Here is a 12143-nt window from a genome sequence, read left to right as displayed (position 1 = left end):
GCGTGGATGCCGGAGGACAGCCCCTCATGGGTGTGGGGTTCCTGTGCGCTCCCAGGTACAGGTGTCTGGCCCCTTCTACCCGGGGGTGGGGTACAGAGAGGACCCCAGCCTTCCCTTCCCTGCAGTGCCTCTCCCAGGCTGAGGCTGAAAGTTCTTGGCGTGTGAGTTCAGGAGCCCCTGGGGCAGCTGTGGGGCCTGTTCCCTCCCTGCTGCAGACGCTTAGCCTTCCCTCTGCGCGACCCGACCGGAGTCTCCTTCCAGGGCTAACGCTTGTCTACTGACCCCCGTCCCAGTGCGCTGTCCACCCTTGATCCCTCGCCTGTTTTCCTGGGAGCACTGTCTTAAAAAATACTAAGATGTTCCACCTGGTACTTAAGGCCTCCCCTCGCATCCCTGAGCCTCTGACGGGACCGCGTGTCCCTCCCAGGGTGTCCCTCCACCCTGTCCACCAGTCCTGCCCACTGGACCTCTCGGAACAGGAGGCAGCGCTGATGAAATCGTCTCATTTGTTCTGAGCCCTGCAGGGGTGGGGTGGGGTGGGACTGGGGATGGGGCCTGCGCTGGTTACTGCCGTCCAGACTGGCAGGTCCTGGCCCTGGGCACACACCTGATGTCACATTTCACCCGTCAGTGGCTTTAAATGGCCCCTCGTGGGTGTGTTCTCATCCTTTTCTGGTTCCCCTGCTCCCCCAGGACAGCCCCGGCAAGGTATGGTGATTCCTTCATCCCCCGATGTCCAGGCAGCCGCTGGCCAGGCTCTGACCTGGGCACCAGGAGACCTGGCGCGGGTCCTCAGTGTCCCCGGCTGCCGCAGCCGCGCTTCCTCCCTGAGCCTGGTCCTTCTCTTGTCGAAGGGGTACCTGCGCCCACCTGCCACGGGACAGAGCAGTGACCAAGACAGCCCTGCCCTGGGTGGAAGGAAGGGGCAGCAGCCTGCAGGGCCACCTCAGTGCCTCTTCCTGTCCTCTGAGCTCCTCTGGGTGACCCCGAAGCAGGACGCAGATCCCCGTGGGTGGCACCTGTGGAGAGCGGCCAGGAAGAGGAGCCTCTGCCAGCGGGCCCTCTGGGGAGAGCGCCACCACTGAGCCTCACGGTGGCCAGCAAGGGAGGGAGGCAGTCTCGGCCCCACCCTTGAGGGGGAAACTGAGGCACGGGATGCAGGGAATGTGCTCAGTGGCAGTGAAGAGCCTGGGTTTGCTCCAAGAAGCTGCCGTCATGTCCCAGTTCCTTCCCGGGCCAGTGGCCTCACGTGTCCACAAGCTGGGCTGGCAAAGAAGGGGCCCCTGGAGGTACAGCAATGTGGAAGGGAGGATGCAATCAGATTCCCCCACCCAAGGGTGCTGGGGAGTGGTGGAGGCCACAGCAAGATCTTTGAGCCCAGTGTGCACCTCTGGGGCCAGTGGGCCTGTGACTGGGCGGAGGTGGTGGTGGGGGAACTGGGACACAGGCGGGGCAACTGTGAGTCCACTTTGACTCCTGGGACATGGGCTTTCGGTTTTTAAGTTGGAAAATCCTGGATCTGCCATGTGGTCACCTGGGCAGGATGAAGGACTTTTGGTGGCTCAAGGCCAGGAGCTGGGCTGGGAGGTAGCGAGACCAAGTGCTAGAGGGAAACCAGTGGGGGGTGGGCTGTCTGGGGAGGCATTTCTGGCCGGGAGGGCAGTCAGGTGGGTGACCTCTAAGTCCCCGGATGTCCAAGTCACCTCTGATGTCTGAGATGCCTGTGACGAGGTGCTGCCAGGACTGAGTCTGCCCCAGGCTGACTTCTAAGTCCCCGGATGTCCAAGTCACCTCTGATGTCTGAGATGCCTGTGACGAGGTGCTGCCAGGACTGAGTCTGCCCCAGGTGCGGGGGGGAGGCAGCCCTGAACGGTGTGTCCTTTCTCTCCTAGATGCTCCCTCGCAGGACCTGCACCCCCAGACTTCTGGACAGGCCACAAAAAGTGTGAATGTCCGCCCCCTACCTCTCATTGCCAATCTCTCCCTGGCCCCACAAGCCCCCCAGGGGGCAGAGGCAGCCCTGGCTGTGGATAGGAGCCCAGCTTGGCCTCCTTTTGGGGATGGCCTGTGACTGAGCTGGTCTCGCAGCTGTAGGTGAGGAGCAGCTGCTCACTGGGAAGATACTGTGAAGATAGAGACAGGGTCTGGGGAGGCCTTGGCACAGCTGGGCATGCTCGGGCTCCAGGGGTTAGCCTGGTGCCCAGGCACCAGGCCAGAAGCAGGGAGCTTGCAGACAAACCCCGTGGGTCAAATTCTAGCCCCGGATGAGCAGGGGCCGGGTGTGGACAGAGACTCCAGGCTCAGGTCAGCCCCCGCCTGGGGCCCTGCTCTGGGTCCGCGGGTGCTGACCTGAGACCACACGTGTGGCTCTGGGGTCTCCACTTGATAACAGAAGCCATGCTGGGATCTGAGGACCACAGTCCCCAGCCGGGCATGGCCAACTCCCAGGGAACAGGACGGAAGCCGTGGGCGAAAGTCACTCTGTCCAGCTTTATCGAGGCATAGCTGACGCACAACGGGCGGCACGCATTTAAAGGACACCACTTGATACATTTCTAACACACACGGACGCTTGTGAGACCATCCCCAGGTCAAGGCAGTGGACATTTCCCACTGCACACACTTCCTCTCCTCTGCAAACCACCGCTGTCGGCACCCCCGTTCCCAGGCCATGGCTGGTGTGTTTTCTACTATTATCAATTGGTTGGCATTTTCTAGACTCTCATGCAAGTGGAGTATCCTGTCTCCCCCACCCCTGGACAGGGAGACCTGCTTGTGCTTCTCTCGTGCACCCACAGTGTATCCCTTTATCCTCGAGCCACATGCGCTGGGTGGACATGTTGGTGTAGACACGTTGCTTTAATTTCTCTTGGGTAAATTCTCAGAGTGGGGTGGCTTGAGCTCTTGGCAGGCATATTCCTAATGTGTGAAGTTTGACATATTCCTGTCAAACTGTTTGTAAAGTGATTGTACCATGTTCCACCCCCACCAGCAAAGCCTGCTAGAGCCAGTGTCCCATGGCCTTGCCAACATTTGATATAGTCTATCCTTAATTTTAGCTGTTCACAGTAGGTGTGTGTTGATAGCCCATTGCGGTTTTAATACTCGTTTTTCTAACAACCTGATGATGTTAAAAATCTGCTTAAGTGCAGAGTCTGTTCAAATCTTTTGTTTATTTTTTAGTCGGAATGTTTCTGTTATTATTGTTCACTTGTAAGTGCTCTATATTCCGGCTGTGAGTTCTTTGTCATGTAACCATTGTATGAATATTCTCTCCAAGTCTTTTGTTGGGCTTAACTCTTTAAAAGTGTTTTTGAAGACACAAGCTTTCATGTTTGATAAGATCCACTTGTTATCAGTGTTTTTCTTTCTTAGTTTATGCTCACTGCGTCAAGAAAGCCCTCCTAACGCATAGTTTGTTGCTAATATACAGAAATACACTGACCTCGTAGCTGGCTCTCTTGCTAATCATGTATTAGTCCTGACAGCTTTTTTGTAGGTCCTTAGAAATTTTTACCTAGATGATCAGCCATCGACAGATAAGGACAGTTTTCCTTCCGGCTCTCTGAGAACAGACAGGGGGATCCACGCTCACCCCGCCATCGTTGTATTGGATGTCTTAGCTCAACAAGGCAGCAAACAAAACAAAAGAAAAACCACACAGATTGTGAAGCAAGAAGTAAAACTGTCCCTTGTGCCCTTGTTTACTGAGTCTTTATTAGGAATGGAAGTTGAATTTTGTCAAAGAAAATTTTTGCATCTACTGAGCTGATCATCCACTTTGCTTTTTTTTTATTCTGTGACTGTGCTGAATTGCACTGATTGATTTTGAAATGTTAAACCACTGAATTGCTGGGATAAGCCCAACTTTGATGTGTCTTTCCTTTTGTATATTATTGGATTCCATTTGCAAATATCTACTGAGAATGTTTGTATCCATGTCCGTGGGGAATGTGGGCCTCTGGTTTCCTCTCCTGTGTGGGGGGAACGCTGACCTCAAAGGGAGGTTGCAAAGTGTCCTTCTTGGTCTATTCTGGGAAAGAGTTTCTTTAGATGAGCATTATTTCTTCCTTAAGTGTTTGCTACAGCTTACCAGAAGAACCATGCGGGTCTGGAATTTTCTTTGTGGAAGATTTTTAACTCAGTTATAATTATTTCATAGAGGTGAGGCTATTCAGAAATTTATTCTTTTTTTTTTAAGATTTTATTTACTTATATAAGCAGTGGGTACAGTCAGAAGCGCGGGAGGGTGAGAGAATTCACCAGAGCCAGAGTGGAGAGCAGAACAGGCAGAAGGACCGAAGTACACTGCTGAGGGGAGCAGCGGGCACAGCAGGAGAGGTCTGCTCGCCGTGTGGGGATGGAACCGGCAATGCAGAGGCTGCGGGCAGCTTCGCAGCCCAGCGCTCAACCGCTGCGCCACTGGGGAGACCCCAGATATTTATTCTTGAGAGAGTTTCTGTAGTTCATTTTCTTCAAAGAATTTATCTAATTCACCTATGCTGTCAAATTAGTTAAAATGAACTTGTTATTCTCTTCACATCTGTGGGACCCACAAGGATGGCGGAGCCTCCTCTTCCCTGGTGTTGGTTATAGGTTTTCTCTCTTTTCTTCTTCATGGGTCTGGCCAAGCTTTGCCATTTTTATAATCTTCTTAGAGAAGCAGGTTTTGGTCTTAATGATTTTTCTATTATTTTAGTATTTTTACTTCCTTGACTTCAGCTCTTTATAGTTTCCTTTCTCTTTCTTAGTTTCTTTTTTTTTTTTTTAAAAAGATTTATTTATTTATGCATCCAAGAACTGGGGTGTAAGCCAGAAGTGTGGGGGAGCTGTGAGAGGATTCACCAGAGACAGAGCGGGGAGCAGAACAGGCAGATCTACTGAAATATACTGCTGAAGGGAGCAGCGGGTGAGGCAGGAGAGGTCTGCTGCACCAAGTGGGTCAGCTCCCTGACCTGCCAGGCATCAAACTTGTGCTGCAGTAGCTGGCAATAGCTTGATAGCGCTGTCTTTAACCCCTGCGCCACCAGGCCCTCTTTCTTAGTTTCTTTTTTTTTTTTTTTAAAGATTTATTTTTTTATACAAGAGCTGGGGTACAGGCCAGAAGCAAGGGAGGGTGAGAGGATTCATCAGAGACAGAGCGGGGAGCAGAACAGGCAGACGGACCGAAAACACTGCTGAGGGCAGCAGCAGGTGAAACAGGAGAGGTCTGCCGCACCATGTGGGTATCTCCCTGGCCAGCCGGGAATCGAACCCACGCTGTAGAGGCTGCAGACAGCTTCACAGTGCTGTGCTCAACCTGTTGTGCCACCGGGGAGGCCCTTTCTTAGTTTCTTTTTTCTTTTTTTTTTTTTTTTATAGATTTATTTATTTATTATTTATACAAGCACTGGGTACAGTCAGAAGCGCGGGAGGGAGAGAGAATTCACCAGAGCCAGAGGGGAGAGCAGAGCAGGTAGACTGATGAAAAAATACACTGCTTAGGGGAGCAGCAGGCGGCAGGAGAGGTCTGCGTGCCATGTGGGACCCTCACTGGCAGCCGGGGATTGAACCGGCGCCGCCTCTAGCTTCGCAGCCCAGCGCTCAACCGCTGCGCCACCAGGGGAGGCCCCATTTCTTAGTTTCTTAAGGTGAAAACTGAGGTGAATTTCGGATCTTTTTTCTAAGTCTTCCATGTTATAATGTGTGCCCCAACCATCCTTCTGCTTCACCCCACACATTTTTATCTGCTGTGCTTACACTGCCTTCAGCTGAAAGGACTCTCTCACTTCCACTGTGGTTTCTTCTTTGACTTGTGACTTATTTTGGTGTATGCTGTCCAGTGGCCAAATGTTTGGAGAATTTTTAGAGTGTCTCTCTGCACTTGATCTTTTTTTTAAAAAGATTTATTTATTTATTTATTTATACAAGCACTGAGTACAGTCAGAAGCATGGGAGGGTGAGAGAATTCACCAGAGCCAGAGCGGGGAACAGAACAGGCAGACTGACGAAGTACACTGCTGAGGGGAGCAGCGGGCGGCAGGAGAGGTCTGCGCGCCATGTGGGACCGTCGCTGGCGGCCGGGGGTCGAGCTGGTGCTGCAGAGGCTGCGGGCAGCTTCACAACCCAGCGCTCAACTGCTGCGCCACCGGGGAGGCCCTGCAATTGATCTTTTACTAAGTTCTATTGTGATGAGAGAATACACTTTGTGGGAGTTCAGTCTTCTAAAAATTTATTGAGACATGTTGATTGCCCAAAATATGTTTGATCTCACTAAATGCTCCGGGTGCCATTAAGAAGAGTGTGCACTCTGCTGTTGCTGAGTGGAGTCCTGGAAACGTGCAGCTCCTGAAAGTGTCCGCATCTTCTAAGGCCTGGCTGATTTTCTGTCTGTGTCCGTCAATTATTGAGAGAGTAGTTTTGAAGTCGCCAGTATAATTATGGGTTTGGTTATTTACTTTCTTTGGTGACATCATTTTCTTTGTCTTGCATTTGGAAGCTTTGCTATTAGGTGCAGAAACATTAGGGTTCACGGGCACTGGAGGCCTGAAAGCCACCCTCATGGCACTGCCCGCTCTATTCCTGCCACTGTCTTTCTTCACTTGCTGCCACTTAGTTTGTATTAGTCGCACCTCCAGATTTCTCGGCTAGCATGTGTAAATGTGTCTTCTATCTCTTTACTGTTTATCTCTCTGTGCCTTCATCCTTATAGTGGCTTTCTTGTAGATGCTGTGTTCTTGGGTCTTGTTTTTTCATCCCGACAACCTCTGCTTCTTCTTTTTTTTTTTTTTTTTAAGATTTATTTATTCATGCATATAAGAACCAGAGATGTGGGGGGTTGGGGGGGGTGAGAGGATTCACCAGAAACAGAGCGGGAAACAGAACAGCTAGGTTGACTGAAATCCACTGCTGAGGGGAGCAGCGGGTGAGGCAGGAGAGGTCTGCTGTGCCCTGTGGGTCAGCTCCCTGGCCGGGGATTGAACTTGTGCTGCAGTGGCTGCGGATAGCTTCATAGGTTGTGTTTAACCCCTTATACCACCAGGGAGGCTCCAACCTCTGCTTCTTAATTGGTGCATTTAGATAGTTTGCATTTAGTGTGGTTATTATTATGATTGGGTTTCAATGGCTTATCTTAAGGCTTACTTTCTGTTTGACCCATCTGTTCTTAGCTTGTTTCTGCCTCTTTCCTGCCTTCTTTTTGGATTAATTGAGTGGTATCTATTTCATTTGATCCTACCATTGGTTCACCAGCTATGGTTACTTCTCTGATTGTGTGTGTTGCTGTTTAGTGGCTTAGAGTTTATAAACACATGTCGCTCATCAGCTCCACATCTGAGTGGTGTTATATGACTGCATGAGTAGTGTGAGAACCTTACCACAATATACTCACAACTTGGGGGTGTTTTTGGTTGCACATTTTATATGTCCATATGGTATATGCCCCACAATACTTTGCTATTATTTTTCCTTCAAACAGTTAAGTATCTCTTAAAGACATTTTTTAAAACAAGGAAAAATTCCTTTTGTATTTGTGGCAAACGATAATCCTTCCTGGTCCTTTTCTCATCCTTCCATGTAGATGCAGACTCCTCTGCTGTCGTTTGTCCTCCGCTGTCCCTTTAACATTTTTAACTGGTCTGCTGGTGATAAATTCTTTCTTATTTTGAAGGTCTGAAAAAGCCTTTATTTTTACCTTCATGTTTGAAAGATATGCTGAAATTTTAGAGTGACAGCTTTTTCTCTTTCAATAACGTGTTGCTCCATCCTCCTTTGCCTTGCATGGGTTCCAGCAAGCGGCCTGCTGTCACTCTCCTCCCTGCTTCTCCACACACAGTGTATTTAATGCTCTGACTTCATGGGTTTTCAGTAATTTGATTATGCTATGGCCTGATGTAGTTTTCTTTTCTTTTTTAACCCTGCTTGGAGTTCATTGAAATTCTTGGATCTGTAGAGTTATAGTTTTCATCAAATTTGGAAACATTTTGCTCACTATTTCTTGAAATATTTTTCTGTGCCCTGCCCGACTCCAGACTCCAATTAGACGTGTGTTAGGCCACCCGGTGTCCCAGAGTTCAATGGCCTCTGTATTTTTTCTACAAGTCCCTTTTTCCTCTGTTTCATTTTGGGTCATGTCTATTTCCAGACCTTCAAACTCACTATTTTCCCCTTTCTAAATTTTACTTTGTGGTTGAATTCCATATAGTGTTTTTTCATCTCACCTATTGTATTTTTTAAGTCCCTAGACTCAATTTGGATCTTTCCAGATATTTTCTGGTGTCTCTTCTTCACGCTCATGTTTTCCTCTGCCTTCCTAGACCTCTGTGTGCTTTAGCATCCATTTTCTGAAACTATTTATAATGATTTTTTTTTCTTCTTCTACTGGGTCATATTTTCCTTCTTCTTTGCATGCCTAGGAATCTTTTTATGGGATGCCAGGCATTATCATTTTACTTCCTTAGGTGTTAGAGTTTTTAATATTCTTTAAATATTTTTGGCTTTGTTCTGAGATGCATTTAGTTCCTTGGAGATAGCTGGATCCTTTCAAGGCTCACTGTTATGCTTTGTAGGCAGATCCAGGTCAGCCTTTAGTGCAGGGTGACGTGAAACTGACCACAGGATGGAAGCAATACCTGTCCTTGGGCAACACTCAATGTCCTGGTGTGATGAGGTCTTTTCATGCTGGCTGCTGGAAAGATGAACGATTCTCTTGCCTGTGCAAGTTCCAGGGACTGTTCTGCCTCTTCCTTCTAGTCACTCCATCCAAGCCTTGATGGTGTCTACACACTCACGCCCTGGCCCAGATCAGCACTGAGCCAAAGATGGGGAGACCCTCTGCAGACCTCTGGAGGTCCTGCTACATCTGTAGCCCTCTCCTCTCTGGCGTTCTGTAGGAATTGCAGATATCTTGGACTCTCTTAACTCTGCCCCAACTCAGAGACACCGCCTGGCTCTGTCTAGGTTTCCCTTGTCTGGGAATGTAGCCTGGAAACCATCTTCAAGGGCAACCACAGGGTTCACCTCATTTATTTACCATTTCTCAGGGCTCATTCTCCTGGAGCCTTTTACCCAGGGCTAACACCTATAATTTTGTTTGTGTGTGTGAGTGCACGTGAGTGTGAGGCGTGATGTGCTCCTTCTCCTTGAAGGTGCGTGTGGGCAATGCATTTGTCCAGGGGGTTGGGTTTGTCCAGTTCTGGGGGCAATGTTGGGAACTGAGGCCCACCCTGAAGCTAGCAGGAGTGAGGCCAACACACCAAGCCAGGGAGAGCAGCCGGATGAAAGGGCAGGAGCCTGGGGGATGCCGCCTGCAGGCCACAGCAAGACCCTGCCTCTCCTTCCTCCGGACACCCCCTCCTTATCACAGTTGGAGGCGGTCATGGCCCGTGGCACTAGGGTCATTGTCCCTTGCGGTGAAGGTGAGACCACTGGCCACATCATCATGAGGAGCAAAGGGCTCCTGGCGAGGGACCCCGGGGCCTGCTCTGTGCACCCCATGCTCCAGAAGGGCTCTTTCCCTCCCTGGAGGAGAGAGGATGTCGAAGGCAGGAAACACCTGGGTCCCGGATGGTGTCCACCCCACCGTGGGGCACATGAAGGACTTAGATATTCTCTGCAATACATAAGTATTTTGCATCAAAAAGGAGAAGGAGTTGGAACAACCGGAGTAAGCCGCTCGAGGCTGTCATTTCTGGTGGCGGGTGCGCAGCTGTGCGCTCTTTGTTCTGTGTACTTTTCGGAAACAAAATCAAAGGCAGTGCCGAGCTTCCCTCCCACTCCCCATGCCGGCCTGCAGGCCTTTTGGCGCTTGCGGTGTCCCCAGCTCTGGCTCCAGGATGTGCCCGTGTCCTTGCTGCCAGCTCACGGTCTCTGCAGCCGCGTCCTGCCAGTGGAGGAGCAGGTGGCAGCGCTGCGGGCGCCTTTCCCTGCCACCAGGCCCCAGGCCATGTCACCCTCCAGCGGTTCCCGGACACCGCTGAGGGCAGGGGCGCCTGGGGGTCCCTGTGGGGCCAGGGCATGGGAAGATGGCCTCAAGGGCAGGGCGGTCATTCTCCCTGCTGCCCTCCAGAGCCGCGTTCTGACCACAGTGCAGGGTATATTGGGGATGGGGGATACAGCTAAGAAGCCCAGTGTAAGTGGAGCCCCACTTTACTGTTGTGCTTCCAAAGCTGCCCCCTGCGGGGTCCCAAGGAGTAGCTCTGGGGTCCCAACACAGGCACAGTGGTGGGAACCCAGGCAGCCCTGTGCCCACTATGTCCCTTGGCTTGAGTCAGGGTCATGCCCCCACCCTAGCCCCTTCTGTTGTCCCCTGCACCTGTCAGATGCCTGGGGTCCCCAACACTCTGGGGTGCTGGGTCTGTAAGAGGATGTAGCAGACGATGACTTTGAAGGAGACGGAGCTGATGGTAGTGGTGGTGGGGGGAGACAACGTGGACAAGAGTGGACTTTGGAGGATGCCTGAAGGTTGCAGCCCCCACCTCTCAGCCTTAGCTTTACCCTCTGTAAGTGGGCCTTGCAGCAGGTGCTCAGGGGCTAGCCTGGGAATGGGAGCGGGTCCAAGGGCCTGCCTTGTCCGAGAGCTGCCCCCCTCCTTGTGGGCACGAAGTACCAGGTGGCAAAGAGGCCCTGCACTTTGCCTCTGGGCATTGAAGTGTCTCCGTTTGGCTTGGCCCAGGACCTCCTGCCCCGGGGGCACCCCGCACAGGTGGCAGCACCTTGTGGGCTGGCCCCTCCCCAGGCGTGCCGGCTCATGCGGGACAGACGGCCGGTGCCCAGCTCCAGGGAGGGTTAAATGCTGGTCGCGGGTGGCTATTCCACTGTGATAGTTACAAAAAGAAAAAACCCACGATTCTCACACTGTCCTCCTTGCCAACAGCTCTGGAGGCACAAATGTGCTAACTGTGTTAAGCAAAGTTGGAGCTTTCTCAGCTCCAGCGAACCCCAGGCCTCCCAGCCTCCGCCTTCCGCCCACGCCTCTCTCCGCCCCCCGCCCTCCACTTCCCGCTCCTGAGGCTCTGCAAGGCGACCACTGTGGGCTTTCTCCGCCGAGGGGACAGGAAGAGCCCGGCGTGTCCTCTGTGGGTCGTGTTTGCCCAGCAATGCGCGGCTGCGGGAGACCGTGCTTGTGGGCGGTGCCCGGCTTCCTCCCCGTCCTCATCTCGCCTCTGAGGACTGCCCGGGGGGCTCCTGACCGGCCCACCAGCTGGGTCTCGAGGCTTCATAGTGGCTGAATCAAAGTGGCTTTGCCGCAGAGATGAGGAGGCCAGCTGAGCTTTGCCCCTCCTACCCAGTGGCCCAGCCTGGAAGCACCCTGTTCTCCTTGTCCATTCCGTGAACCCCGTGTTTTACAGCCCTGCCTTTCAGCCTCCAGTAAACAGGAAAAATGCTCTGTTACAAGACCCTGAAGGTTGCCAAGAACAAAATAACCTACTCCAATGGCTTCAACATAGAGGGAATTTATTGACTCATGTAATGGAAAAGTAGAGAAGCTTCAGGTATGACTTGGTCCAGCAGCCCAAGAAGCTATCACTCCAGACTGAGTTTCTCTACTCAGTTTCATCCTTGGCCTCCTGATCCCTCAAACTCACACACTTAGATCATCTGCCCCCTTATCCTGGAACGGCCACCTTATCCCGTGGCACCAAGCAAGTTTTGAATTTTCCTCTCCCATTGGTTAGTTAGGTCACATGCGCTCAGTGGCCAATCGCTCTTGCCAGCAGGTGGGACGCGCTGGTTGGGTTAAGCCAGCAGTGGCCACGCACAGCAAGGCTGCGGTCCTCGTGGAAACCCAAGCTCTGTTGACCAGAGCCACGGCGCTGGGGGGCACTGGGACCTCCGTTGTTTATTCGGTGTCAGTGGTGTCCAGGCTGTCACCGTGCACACTGGTATTGCTCCCTTCGGCCCTCACGACCCCCGCAACAGGGGATTGCTGCGAGGAAGCCAAAGCTCAGAGGACAAGCCACGCAGCTTCGACCACACACCTACACCTCAAAGGCACGAGCTGTGGGGCCTGGGCCTGGCTCTGTTTCCAGCAGCAGCCCTGATAGTCTGGAGCTGGCAGCCAGCACAGATTAGGTTCTCAGTGCACCCCAGCCTTGCCCGTGGCCCCAGAAGAGGGCTGCAGCCTGTGGGCAGGGCCTGGACAGAGTGTCCCCTTCATCCTGTAA

Source organism: Talpa occidentalis, unplaced genomic scaffold, assembly GCF_014898055.3.
Source record: "Talpa occidentalis isolate TD23 unplaced genomic scaffold, MPIMG_talOcc4v2.1 talOcc4.11, whole genome shotgun sequence".
NCBI lineage: Eukaryota > Metazoa > Chordata > Mammalia > Eulipotyphla > Talpidae > Talpa > Talpa occidentalis.
The sequence above is the reverse complement of the archived record's forward strand: the minus strand, read 5'-3'. Positions refer to the sequence as shown.